Genomic DNA, 13,797 nt, shown 5'->3' on the forward strand with positions numbered 1-13,797 from the left:
AATCCAGTGTGAACCGAACTGAACTTTAATTTTTACAGAGGTGACTGCGCATTTTAAAAGAGAATGAGGTAGTGAGGAGGGGTGTGAGTCAGGGCTCAGTAGAGCAAGGAATTGAAAAATCACAAAGAGGTATTCACTATGAGTACTGTTTAGGCCCACCAGGTATTGTCTGTTTGTTGGCAACTACAGGAGTTAGGGTTCCATCTTCTTATAGACACTGAGAGACAGATGATTACATTTCGAAGGAATGGCCTTAAAGTCCTTGAGAAAGTTGAAGGTGATATGTTTGTGCAGGATCTTCAAAAAGTTAGTGGAAAAAAAACTGCATGGTTTTCAATGTTTCAGCTTTCTCAAGGACTTGAATTGCTAAAGCTATAGGTAACTACTGGCTGCCACTCTCATCATTGCTATTCAATATAGTACTGGAAGTTTTAGCCAGAGCCATTAGGCAAGAAAAAGAAATTAAAGGGATATAAATTTGGAAGAAGAAGTCAAACTATCCCTCTTTGCAGATGACATGATTCTTTATTTAGGGGATCCAAAGAACTCTACTAAGAGACTATTGGAACTCATAGAAGAGTTTGGCAAAGAAGCAGGATATAAAATCAATACACAAAAATCAACAGCCTTTGTATACACAGACAATGCCATGGCTGAGAAAGATTGCTAATCCCATTCACAATAGCTACAAAAACAATCAAATACTTTGGAATAAACTTAACCAGGGACTTCAAAGATCGCTACAATGAGAATTACAAAATCTTAAAGAAAGAAATAGAAGAGGATACCAAGAAATGGAAAAATCTTCCATGCTCATGGATTTGAAGAATCAATATCATCAAAATGTCCATTCTCCCAAAAGCAATTTATAGATTCAATGTGATACCAATCAAAATACCAAAGACATTCTTCTCGGATCTGGAAAAAAATGATGCTGAAATTCATATGGAGGCACAGGAGACCTCGAATAGCTAAAGCAATCTTGTACAACAAAAACAAAGCTGGAGGCATCACAATACCAGATTTCAGGACATACTACAGGGCAGTTGTAATCAAAACAGCATGGTACTGGTACAGAAACAGATGGATAGACCAATGGAACAGAATAGAAACACCAGAAATCAACCCAAACATCTACAGCCAACTTATATTTGATCAAGGATCGAAAACCAATTCCTGGAGCAAGGACAGTCTTTTCAACAGATGGTGTTGGGAAAACTGGATCTCCACATGCAGAAGCATGAAGCAAGACCCCTACCTTACACCTTACACAAAAATCCAAAGATCTAAATCTATGACCTGACACCATCAAATTATTAGAGAACATCAGAGAAACCCTGCAAGATATTGGCACAGGTAAAGACTTCTTGGAAAAGACCTGGGAGGCACAGGCAGTCAAAGCCAAAATTAACAATTGGGGTTACATCAAATTGAGAAGTTTCTGTACTGCAAAAGAAACAGTCAGGAAAGTGAAAAGGCAACAGACAGAATGGGAGAAATTATTTGCAAACTACACAACTGATAAAGGATTAATAACCAGAATCTACAAAGTGATCAAGAAACTCCACAACAAAACAAACAACCCACTTAAGAGATGGGCCAAGGACCTCAATAGACAGTTTTCAAAAGAGGAAATCCAAATGGCCAACAGGCACATGAAAAAATGTTCAGGATCACTAGCCATCAGGGAAATGAAAATCAAAACCACAATGAGGTTTCACCTCACCCTGGTTAGAATGGTTTACGTGCAGTAATGAACTAATAACAGATGCTGGCGAGGATGTGGGGAAAAAGGGACACTAACCCACTGTTGGTGGGAATGCAAACTGGTAAAGCCACTATGGAAGTCAGTTTGGAGATTGCTCAGAGACCTGAATATAGCCCTACCATACACCCCAGCCATCCCACTCCTTGGAATTTACCCAAAGGATATTAAATTGGCAAATAAAAGAGCTGTCTGCACCACAATGTTTATTGCAGCTCAATTCGCAACAACTAAGACATGGAATCAACCTGAATGTCCATCAATAGTAGACTGGATAAAGAAATTATGGGACATGTACTCTATAGAATACTATACAGCAGTTAAGAAAAAAAAAACAGTGAAATCTGGTCATTTACAACAAAATGGAGGAATCTGGAAAACATCATGCTGAGTGAAATAATCCAGTCCTAAAGAGACAAATGTTATATGTTCTCCCTAATCGGTGACAACTAACTGAGCACTTAAAAGGAAACCTGTTGAAGTGAAATGGACACTATGAGAAAGAATGACATGATCAACCCTTGTCCTGACTGTTGAGGAACAACTTACTATTTTATTCCTTTTAGTGTTTTTTGTTGTTGTTCTACCTAATAACATTGGCTGAACTCTTTAATGACACACAATTATTCTTAGTCGTTTAAATTTAACTGAAAAGTGATTCCTGTTAAATATAGGAGTGGGAATAAGAGAGGGAGGAGATGTACAGTTCAGCACATGCTCACTCGGATTTAACCCCTAATGGTAGAGCTAGAAATGAGCCAGGGGATTCCAATACAATCCCATCAAGGTGGCATGTACCAATGCCATCTTACTTGTTAAAGTGATCAGTTTAAGTTCATAATTGATCAAAAAGATGGGATTAAGTGTCAAAGGGATTACATAAATAAGACCAGTGTCTGCAAATAATTGATATAATTAAAAAGGAGAAAATTATCCTACATGGGAAGCAGGATACACAGCAGACTCATAGAATGGCAGATGTCCTAAACAGCGCTCTAGCCTCAGAATCAGCCCTTAAGGCATTCGGATATGGCTAAAAAGCCCATGAAAGTATTATAGGCATGGAAAGCCAAGACACTCTGGCAAAAACAAACAAACAAACAAACAAACCTAAATGAAAGCTCTCTGCGAGTGAGATCCCAGTGGAAAGAACAGGCCATCAAAGAAGGCAGTACCTTTCTCTGAAGGGAGGAGAGAACTTCCACTTTGACTATGGCCTTGTCTAAATAAAATCAGAGTTGGTGAACTCAGGAGGCTTCCATGGCCTTGGCAGCTTATGATAAGAGCCTCAGGTGATTACTGACATCATAAATAAGAGTGTCAACAATTAAATCAACAACAGGAGTCACTGTGCACCTGCTCCCCATGTAGGACCTCTGCCCTTAGTATGTTATACTATGAGAATTAATGGTAAAACTACTAAACAGTGCTCTATACTTTGTGTGTCTGTGTGGGTACAGTCTGTTGAAATCTTTACTTAATATATACTAAGTTGATCTTCTGTATATAAAGATAATTGAAAATGAATCTTGATGAAGAATGGGATGGGAGAGGGAGTGGGAGATGGAATGGTTGTGGGTGATAGGGAAGTTATGGGGGAAAAAGCTGCTGTAATTCAAAAGTTGTACTTTGGAAATTTATATTTAATAAATAAAAGTTGAAAGGAAAAAAAATTTTAAAAGTTGAATTTTAATCATATATTTCATTTAAGTTTTTGTTTAAAAATTTTTAATGGGCATAAAAATTGTATTTATGGGGTATTCTGTCATGTTTTAATACACATGTATACTGTATAATATCTAATCAGAGTAAATATGTTACCTCCTCAAACATTTATTATTTCTTTATGGTAAAAACACAAAATCTTGTATTCTAGCATCTCTCTCTCTCTCTTTTTTTTTTTTAAGATTTATTTATTCATTTGAAAGTCAGAATTACACAGAGAGAGGTGAGGCAGAGAGAGAGAGAGAGAGAGAGAGAGAGAGAGAGAGGTCCTACATCTGCTGGTTCACTCCCCAACTGGCCACAACAGCCGGAGCTGTGCCAATCTGAAGCCAGGAGCCAGGAGCGTCCTCTGGGTCTCCAACGTGGACACAGGGGCCCAAGGACTTGGGCCAACCTCCAGTGCCCTCCTAGGCCACAGCAGAGAGCCGGATTGGAAGTGGAGCATCTGGGATGCCGGTGCTCCAGGGCAGGGCACCAACCCCACTGCACCACAGCGACGGCCCGATCTCTCTCTCTCTCTTTTTTTTTTTTTAAGAGATTTATTTATTTATTTTTAAAATATTTATTTATTTATTTGAAAGGCAGAGAGAGAGAGAAAGTGAAAAAGAGATCTTCCATCCACTGGTTCACTCCCCAAGTAACCACAGCTGCTGGGACAGGGCCAAGCCAAAGGCAGGAGCCAGGAGCTCCTTCCAGATCTCCTATGTGGGTACGTGGGCCTAAGCTCTTGGACCATTTTCCCCTCTTTCCTAAGCGCATTAGCAGGGAGCTCGATCAGAAGTGGAACAGCTGGAACCAGTGCCCATATGGGATGTCGGCATCACAGGTGGCAGCTTTACCCACTATACCATAATGCCCGCCATCTCTTTTTTTGTTTAAATAGAAATATGTATTACATTAACAATATCACTAGTCATCCAGATGTGCAATAGTCCTAGAACTACTTATTCCTGTATAACTATAACTTGGTACTCATTAGTGAACCTTTCCTCACCCCTTCCTTCTCCATTCCCTCCCCAGCCTCTGATAAACCACCATTGTACTTTTAACTTTTCTGAGATCACCTCATTTTTAGATTCTACATATGAGTGAAGTCATGTGATACTTGTTCTTCTCTTTTGATTTCACTTAAGATAATGCCTCCATCTATAGTCTTGTAAAAAGACAAGAATTTGTCCTTTTCATCAGTTGTTTCCATTTCTTGCCTTGTGAATAGTGCTGCAATAAACACAGGTGTGCAGATGTCTTTTGACACTGATTTCTTTTTCCTTGGCTGTATACCCAGTAATTAGATTGCTGGATCCTATGGTATTTCTATTTTTAATTTTTTTGAGGGTTAGCAATAGTGTTCTCTACCATTTCCTGACTAGTTTGCATTCCCACCAGTAGTTTTCAAGCGTTCCCTTTTCTCCACATCTTCACCAAAACACTTGTTTTGTTTTTCTTTTTTATCTTTTTGATAACAGCCAAACAAATTGGAGTGAAATGATATCATTGAAGTGTCAGTTTGCATTCCCTGATGATTAGTGATGTTGAACATGCTTCTTGTACCGAGGGCTACTTGTTGTCTTCCTTTGAGAAATGTCTGTTTAGATTTAATGCCCATTTTTAAATTAGAGTAATTGTTTCTCTGCTGCTGAGTTGTTTGAATTCTTTATGTATTATGGATGTTAACCCCTTATTAAATGTATAGCTTACAGATATTTTCTCCCACTCTGTAGTTTGTCTTTTCACCCTATTTAGATTGATTTCTTTGCTGTGGCAAAAGCACTTTAGTTTGATGAAATCCCATTGGTCTCTTTTTGCCTTTGTTTCCTGTGCTTTTGGGGTCTGGTACAAAAACATCTTTGCCCATTCTAATCTCCTAAAGTTTTCCTTTATGTTTTCTTTCAGTAATTTCAGAGTTTTAGGTCTTAAATTTAGGTTTTTAATCAATTTTGAGTTGATGATTGTACAGAGTAAGAATTAATGGTCTAATTTCATTCTTTTGCATATGGATAGCCAATTTTCCCAGGATGATTTATTGAAAAAACTGTTCTTTTTCCAATGTATCTTCTTAGGACCTTTGTCAAATATCAGTTTATTGTAGATTTGTGGCTTTATTTATGCTTGTATTGTGTTCCATTGATCTCCGTGTCTGTTTTTATGCCAATACTATGCTATTTTAATTACTGTATCTTAAAGTTGGGAAGTGTAATGCCTCTTCCTTTGTTCTTTTTGTTCAAGAGTCTTTGGTTATTCAGGGTCTTTTGTGGTTGCAAACAAATTTTAGCGATGTTTTTTCTGGTTCTGTGAAAAATGTTAAAATTTTGATAGGAATTACATTGAATCTGTAAATTGCTTTGGGTAGAATGCACATTTTAAAAAATGATTCATATATTTATTTGAAAGGCAGCGTTAGAGAGAGACAAAAAGAGAGAGTATGTGTTCCATCTACTGGTTCACTCCCAAAATGGCCACAGGTTGGGACTGGGCCAGGCTGAAGCATGAAACTGGAACTCCATCCTGATCTCCTATATGGGTACAGGGGCCCAAGTAATTGAGCCATCTTCTGCTGCTTTCCCAGGTATGTTAGCAAGGAACTAGATCAGAAGTGGAACAGCCAGGACTTTAACTAGTGCTCATATTGGATGCCAACATTGCAGGCAGTGGCATAACCAGCTGTGCCACATGCCAGCCCCAGAATATACGTTTTAATGATATTGATTCTTTTAATTCATGAACATAGGATGTCTTTCCATTTCTTTATGTCCTCTTGAGTTTCTTTCATCAATTATTTGTTGTTTTCATTGCAGAGATGTTTCACCTCTTCGGCTATGTTTATTTGTAGGTGTTTGTTTGTTTGTTTGTTTGTTTTGGTAATGGGTTGCTTGGTTTCTTTTTCAAATAATTCACTTTGGGTGGATCATAATGCTACCAATATTTGCACATTAACTTTATGTCCTACAGCTTTGCTGAATCTGTTTACTGTTTCTATCAACTTTTTTCTATATATAAAATCATATCATCTGCAACAGTGACAATTTGACTTTCTTCTTTCAGATTCAGATGATCTTTATCTCTTATCTAATTGCTGTGGCTAGGGTTTCCAATACTATGGTGAATAAAAGGCGAAAGTCAGTATCCTTGTCTTGTTCCAAATCTTAAAGAGAAAGCCTTCAACTTTTCTCCATTCAGAATGATAATAGCTATTGGCTTCTTATTAACAGGCTTTGTTATGTTCAGATAGATTCTTTCTGTACCTAATTTGGTCAGAGTTTTATCATGAAGCCATGTTGCAGTTTATTCAATGCCTTTTCTGCATCTATTGAGATGATCATAAGATTTTTGTTTTTCATTCTATTGTTATATCACATTTATTGATTTGCTTATATTTAGAATATCCTTGCATCCCTTGTGTTAATTCCACTTATCATGCTGATTAATCTTTTTAATGTGTTGTCGGATTTGATTTGCTAATATTTTGTTGATGATTTTTGTTCATCAAAGGATATCTATGTTCATCAAGGATGTTGGCCTGTAGATAGTTTGCTTGCTTCCTGATTTTGTTGCTGTTATTGTATCCAGGTCCAGTTTTTTTTTTTTTTAATCAAGGTAATTCTGGCTTCATAGAATGAGTTTAGAAGAATTCCTTTCTATTCTGTTTTTTTTTTTTTAATAATTTAAGGAGTTTTGGTTTTAATCATTCTTTAAGTGTTTGAAACAATTCAGCAGTGAAGCCATCTAGCCCTGGACTTTTTGATGAGAGACTTTTTATTTTATTAGTGATTAAATCTTTTTTATTAAAGATAAATTTATGTATTTTTCTTTTTCTTTTTATTTTTATTTGACAGAGTTAGACATTGAGAGAGAGACAGAGAGAAAGGTCTTCCTTCTGTTGGTTTACCCCCCAAATGGCTGCCATGGCTGGTACACAGCGCCGATCTGAAGGCAGGAGCCAGGTGCCTCCTCCTGGTCTCCCATGCGGGTGCAGGGCCCAAGCATTGGGCCATCTTCCACTGCCTTCCTGGGCCACAGCAGAGAGCTGGACTGGAAGAGGAGCAACCAGGACTAGAACCTGGCACCCATATGGGATGCCGGTGCCGCAGGCGGAGGATTAACCAAGTGAGCCACAGCACCGGCCACAAATTTATGTATTTTAAAGTCAGAGTTACAGAGAGGGAGAGATAGAGACAGAGATCTTCCATCTGCTGGTTCATTCCCCAAATGTCTGCAACAGCCAGGGCAGGGCCATGCTAAAGCCTGGAGCCAAGAGCTTCATCTGGTCTCCCGTGTGGATAGCAGGGGCCCAAACACTTGGGCCAACCTCTATTGCTTTCCCAGGCCATTAGCAGGGAGCAGCCGGGACATAAACCAGCACTCATGGAATAGCAGTGTCACAGGTGGTGGCTTTACCCGCCATGCCTGTCCCTTGGTGATTAAATCTTGCTACTCATTATTTCTTCATGATTCAGTCTTGGTAAAGTGTTTGTGTCCAGGAATTTGTTCATTTCTTGTAGATTGTCATGTTTGTTGCCAAATAATTGTTAATAGTCATCTCTCAAAATCTGTAATATGTCTGTGATATTAGTTGTATTGTCCCCATTTTCATCTCTGTTTTTATGTTTTAATCCTCTCATTTTTTCTTATTCTAGCTAAGAGTTTATCAGTCTTATCTTTTCAAAGAATTAGCGCTTCATTTCATTTTTATTATATTTTTAGTATTTGAAATGCATTTGTGTTTTCAATTTTACTCTTTTTTCTGCTAATTTTGGATTTACTTTGTTTTTGTTTTTTCTAGTTCTTTGAGGTGCAGCAATAAGTTTTGTTTGTTTGTTTGTTTGTTTGTTTTTTGACAGGCAGAGTGGACAGTGAGAGAGAGAGAGACAGAGAGAAAGGTCTTCCTTTGCCATTGGTTCACCCTCCAATGGCCGCTGTGGCCGGCACACCGCGCTGGTCCCATGGCAGGATCCAGGTGCTTCTCCTGGTCTCCCATGGGGTGCAGGGCCCAAGCACTTGGGCCATCCTCCACTGCACTCCCTGGCCACAGTAGAGAGCTGGCCTGGAAGAGGGGCAACCGGGACAGAATCCAGCACCCCGACCGGGACTAGAACCCGGTGTGCTGGCGCCGCAAGGCGGAGGATTAGCCTAGTGAGCCGCGGCGCCGGCCAGCAATAAGTTTTTTATTTGAGTTTTTCTTTTTTTTTAATACAAGCAATGATTTCTATAAACTTCCTCTTAGTTCTGCTTTTGCTGTGTCCCATTGGTTTTGGTATTGTGTGTCCATTTTCATCCAGGAAGTTTTTTAATTTCTTATTTAATTTTTTCCTTGACCCATTGGTTGTTCAGGAATACAGTGTTTAATTTTCATGTGTTTGTGTATTTTCCGAAGTTTTTATTGTTACTGATTTCTAGTTTTATTGCATTGTGGTCAGAAAAGATACTTAGTATGATTTCTATTTGTTTACACTTACTGAGACTTATTCTGACCTAGCATATGATCAGTCCTAGAGAATATCCACGTGCTGTTGAGAAGAATGTGTATTCTGCAGCCATTGGGTAGAATGTTCTGTGGATGTCTATTAGGTACAGTTGATCTATGATGCAGTTTAACTCTGCTGTATCTCTGTTGATTATCTGTTGGGATGATCAGTTTATTTCTGAAAAGGTATGTTAAAGTCCCCTGTTATTACTGCATTGTACTGTACTGTACTCCAATATAGTAATTACTCCTGCTATTACTATTACTATTACTATTACTATTACTATTACTACTATTACTCCAATACAGTAATAGTAGGGGACCCATCATATCTTGCTTTTCTATATTTGGGTGCTCCAAAATTGGGTGCATATGTATTAATTGTTTCCTCTTTCTGAACTGAACACATCACCATTATATAATGACCTCCCTTGTCTCTTTTTGCTGTTTTTGATTTAAAATATATTTTATCTGAAAGAGGTATCTCTACTCTGTCTTTCTTTTGGGTTTATTTGCAAGAAAGATCTTATTCCATACTTTCAGTTGTGTTTTCTTAGTTGTGAAGTGATTTAAGCCACTTACAATTTGGTCTTGATTTTTATTCATTCAGCCTCTCTCTCTCTCTCTCTCTCTCTCTCTCTTAAGATTTATTTGTTTATTTGGAAGGCAGAGAGAAAGTGAGATCTTCTATCTGCCGGTTAACTCCCCAAATGGCCAAACAGCCAGGGCTGGGCCAGGCCAAAGCCAAGAGCCAGGAGCTTCTTCTGGGTCTCCTACATGGGTGTAGGGGTCCAAAGACTTGAGCCATCTTCCACTGCTTTCCCAGGTGCATTAGCAGGGAGCTGGATCAGAAATGGAGCAGCTGGGACTTGAACTGGCACCTGTCTGGGATGCTGGCATGGTAGGCAGATGCTTAGTCTTCTATGCCACAGTGCCTGTCTACTCTTTCTTTTAATTGGAGAATTTAACCTATTTATATTAAGGTAGTAATTGCTAGGTAAGGTGTTTCTACTGCCATTTTGATAATTGTTTTGTATTGTTATGGTAATTCATTTCTTTGTTTCTCCTTCCTTGCAATCTCTATTTGTAGTTAAGTGATTTTCTCCAAGTTGATACCTTGCTTATTATTTTTGCTAAGTCTATTAAAGATTTTTGCTTTGTGGGCATTATGAGGCTTATACAAAACTTCTTTTGTTTATAACCATGTATTTTGAAATAATAGCAACTTGACATTGATTATAAAGATACAGAAAGAGGCCGGCGCCGTGCGGCTCACTAGGCTAATCCTCTGCCTTTGGTGCCAGCACCCCGGGTTCTAGTCCTGGTTGGGGCACTGGATTCTGTCCTGGGTACTCCTCTTCCAGTGCAGCTCTCTGCTATGGCCCGGGAAGGCAGTGGAAGATGGCCCAGGTGCTTGGGCTCTGCACCCCATGGAGACCAGGAGGAAGCACCTGGCTCCTGGCTTAGGATCGGCGTAGCGCGCAGGCCTCAGCGCGCCGGCCCTAGCAGCCATTTGGGGGGTGAACCAACGGAAAAAAAGGAAGACCTTTCTCTCTCTCTCTCTCTCACTGTCTAACTCTGCCTGTCCAAAAAAAAAAAAAAAAAAAAAAAAAAAAGATACAGAAAGAGACAAAAACCAAACAAGTAAGAAATACTAATAAAGATCTCTACACTTGCACTGCATCTCTCTACCACATTTTGAATTTTTGATGTTCCTTTTCCCTCTGTCTGTATTGCCTGTCTCTTAACATTTTGATGTAATAATTATTTTTTAGTCTTCACTCTAAATATGTAATGTTTTTACACCAAGTTTACAGTAATAGGGCGTTCTGAATTTGTTTATGTAGTTACTCATACCACCAAGTTTTCTACCTTATGATATTTTCTTATTTGTTAGCAGCTTTTTCCTTCAGTCTGAAGAACTCCTTTTATCATTTTTTGAAAGAGAGGTCTAGTGGTGATAATTTCTCTCAGTTTGTGTTTATCTGGGAATGTCTCTATCTCTGCCTTTAAACTCAAAGATAAGTTTGCTTGTTGTATTCTTGGTTGGCTCTTTTGTTTGTTTCTTTAGCGCTGTGAAGGTCTCATCCCACTTTCTCCTGTACTGAAAACTTTATGCTGAGAGGTCTGCAGTCAGGCAAGTTGGGACCCCTTTATGTATTATTTGCTTCTTTCTTTGCAGCTTTGAGAATCCTTTATCTTTAACCTTGGATAGCTTAATTGTGTCTTAGTGTAGATCTGGCTGAGTTGAATGGCTGGTAACCTTTGACCTCTTTTTACCTGGATAATTGTATCTTTATATTTGGGAAATTTTCCATTATTATATGTTTGAATATGCTTTCTACACATTTAGTATTCTCAAATCCCTCTGGAACCCCAATAACTAGGATATTTGCTCCTTACTCAAAGAGCAAACTTGCTGTCCTAAAGCTCCCCTAAGCTTTCGTTATTCTTCTTGATTTTTTTTTCTCCTTCAACTGTGTATTTGCAAATAGCCTATCCTCAGGCTCACTAATTCCTACTTATATTTGATCTATTATGCTATTGATACCTCTATCACATTTTTTATTTCATGTAATATACTTGCCAGTTGATGGGTTTCTATTTGAATTTGTTTAATTATTTCCATATCTCTCAGTTGTCTCTTGCTTGTTCAGAATGAACTGGAGAAGTGCTTAAAATCCTACATGCCTCTTCCTAGGGGAGGAGTAGGCACAGACTCCTTGTCCTGAGTCTACCAATTCCATGATATTAGATCACACCTGGATCCTATAGCCCACCCAAACCAGTACAGCCTGGTGTAGGACCAAAATCTCTACTGCTATGACCTACCTGTGGCTGAGGTGGAGTCTCTGCCCAGTGCTGTTCCTACCAGCCACTGGTAAGGATATGAAATTGATCAACCTTGGCAATGGAACACCACATGGCACTGAAGCAGGTATAGAGGCTCTGCAGACACTGGCCTCAGAAGAGGGACCATTAGACTCTGCTCAATGTAGGTTTTATCATCCTAGCACCGAGACCAGTATCAGTCCTATGGGTTCTTCTTTCTGTCCAAGGTTTTAAGAGGGTTGATAGGGGCAGTCCTTCTACCACCCAGGTAGTACTAGGTAGGTAACACCAGCATCTCAGTCACTGGGTCCTGTGTAATCTTGGGGTTGCACATCAAGCTCATGTGAGGCTGTGGTAGTATAGCCAAAGCACATCCATTCCACTGGGACATAGGTGTTTGCTTATACTGGCAAAGTCTAGAGGTTCCATCTATCAGCACTTGCCTAATGACAGGTACCATCAAAATTTGCTTGGTGTTAAGCTTTACCAGCCCAATCTTGAGTCCCAAGCAAAGTTCCTTACTACCTGTCCAAAACTAGAAGAAGGGGATAAAGGCAGCCTTGGATACTCAGACTGCTAGCACGCTGGGTCCCGTAGTCACATTAAGTCCCAGGTGTGTTATGCCAGGCCTGCTTAAGGCCAACGGTGGTGACATACATTAATATGAGTCTGTCCTACCTGAGCACTAGGTCTCTGCCTATTGCTGGGACAAGTCTGGAAGCTTACTCTGTGAGCATTGTCTCAGGGGTAGGGACCTTTGGGCTTTATCAGGTGCTAGATCGCAACATGTGAAGCTCCCTTTCCCCGCCTCCTCTGCAAGTGACTAGGGAGGTGGTGGTTGCCACTGTTTGTAGAGGCTCCAGATACTCAGTCTTTATGTGTAGAGCTGGGGAGAGGGATCATGGGGCCCAGCTCTACTCTGAATTTCATTACTGTGGGGCTGGTTCTGGGATTCAGTTGTCTCACCCTCCCTAAGCAGGAGACATCTCTCTACACTGTACTTTTGGAGCTATGGAAGGAGTAATGAGGGCAGCTCCTTTCTGTTTTCTTCTATGCTGGTTTTCTTATTGTTATACCTAAATGAGGCACTGTGGTCTCTCACCTGGCTTCTGTAACTCTTTTTTTTTTTTAATATTTATTTATTTGAAAGCAGGGTTGGGGGGGGGATCTTCCATCCACTGGTTCATCCCCAAAATGGCCACAATGGCCAAAGCAGGGCTGATCCAAAGCCAGGAGCCAGGACCCAGGAGCTTGGTCTCCAACATGGGTATGGGGCCCAAGTACTTGGGCCAGTTCTGTTGCTTTCCCAGGTGCATTAGCAGGGAGTTGGATCAGAAGTGGAGCATAGAACTGGAGCCCATAAGGGATAGCAGCAGTCCTTCTGTAGTGCTTCTGCAAGTGACTTGATTTCATGAATATCTTCAATTTGGTATCTCTGTGAGAAGATGTTTACCAAACATTGTTCTCAGCTGCCATTTTGGTTCCTTTCCTCTGATAATATATATTATTATACCTAGTATATATTCAAAATAATGTCATTTCAACTTGTAATCTATGTAACAATGATTATTTCAATTTGGGGTAGACATATTTAATTTGCTAAAGCTATAGGTGATTACTGGCTGCCACTGGATGTCAGAGATTGGAAACACATATACAAAGTTACACTTAAATTGCTTTGGATAAGGTCATATTAAGTATCTGTATGGAATCTTTGGTTTGTGAACTGGTTTTTATAATTTTTTTAGATTTATTTTATTTATTTGAAAGAGTTACAATGAGAGAAAGAGAGCGAGCTTGTCCATATTCTGGTTTACTCCCCAAGTAGCTGAAACAGGCATAGCTGAGCCAGACTGAAGCCAGGAGCCAGGAGCTTCATCTGGGTCTCCCATGTGATTACAGGAGCCCAGATGCTAGGACCATCTTCTGCTGCTTTCCAAGGCTTATTAGCAGGAAGGTGGATAGGAAGTGGAGCAGCCAGGGCATGACCTGGTGCCCATATGGCATGCCTGTG

General features: G+C 39.6%; 1 protein-coding gene across 1 annotated transcript in view; it reads left to right on the plus strand.

Moving 5' to 3' along the window:
* IFT74 (intraflagellar transport 74) overlaps positions 1-13,797 on the plus strand; it is a 116,406-nt gene that overhangs the window by 86,428 nt on the left and 16,181 nt on the right. The gene's annotated exons all lie outside the window — the stretch shown is intronic.

The sequence above is a fragment of the Oryctolagus cuniculus genome, chromosome 1 (assembly GCF_964237555.1).
Source record: "Oryctolagus cuniculus chromosome 1, mOryCun1.1, whole genome shotgun sequence".
Lineage (NCBI taxonomy): Eukaryota > Metazoa > Chordata > Mammalia > Lagomorpha > Leporidae > Oryctolagus > Oryctolagus cuniculus.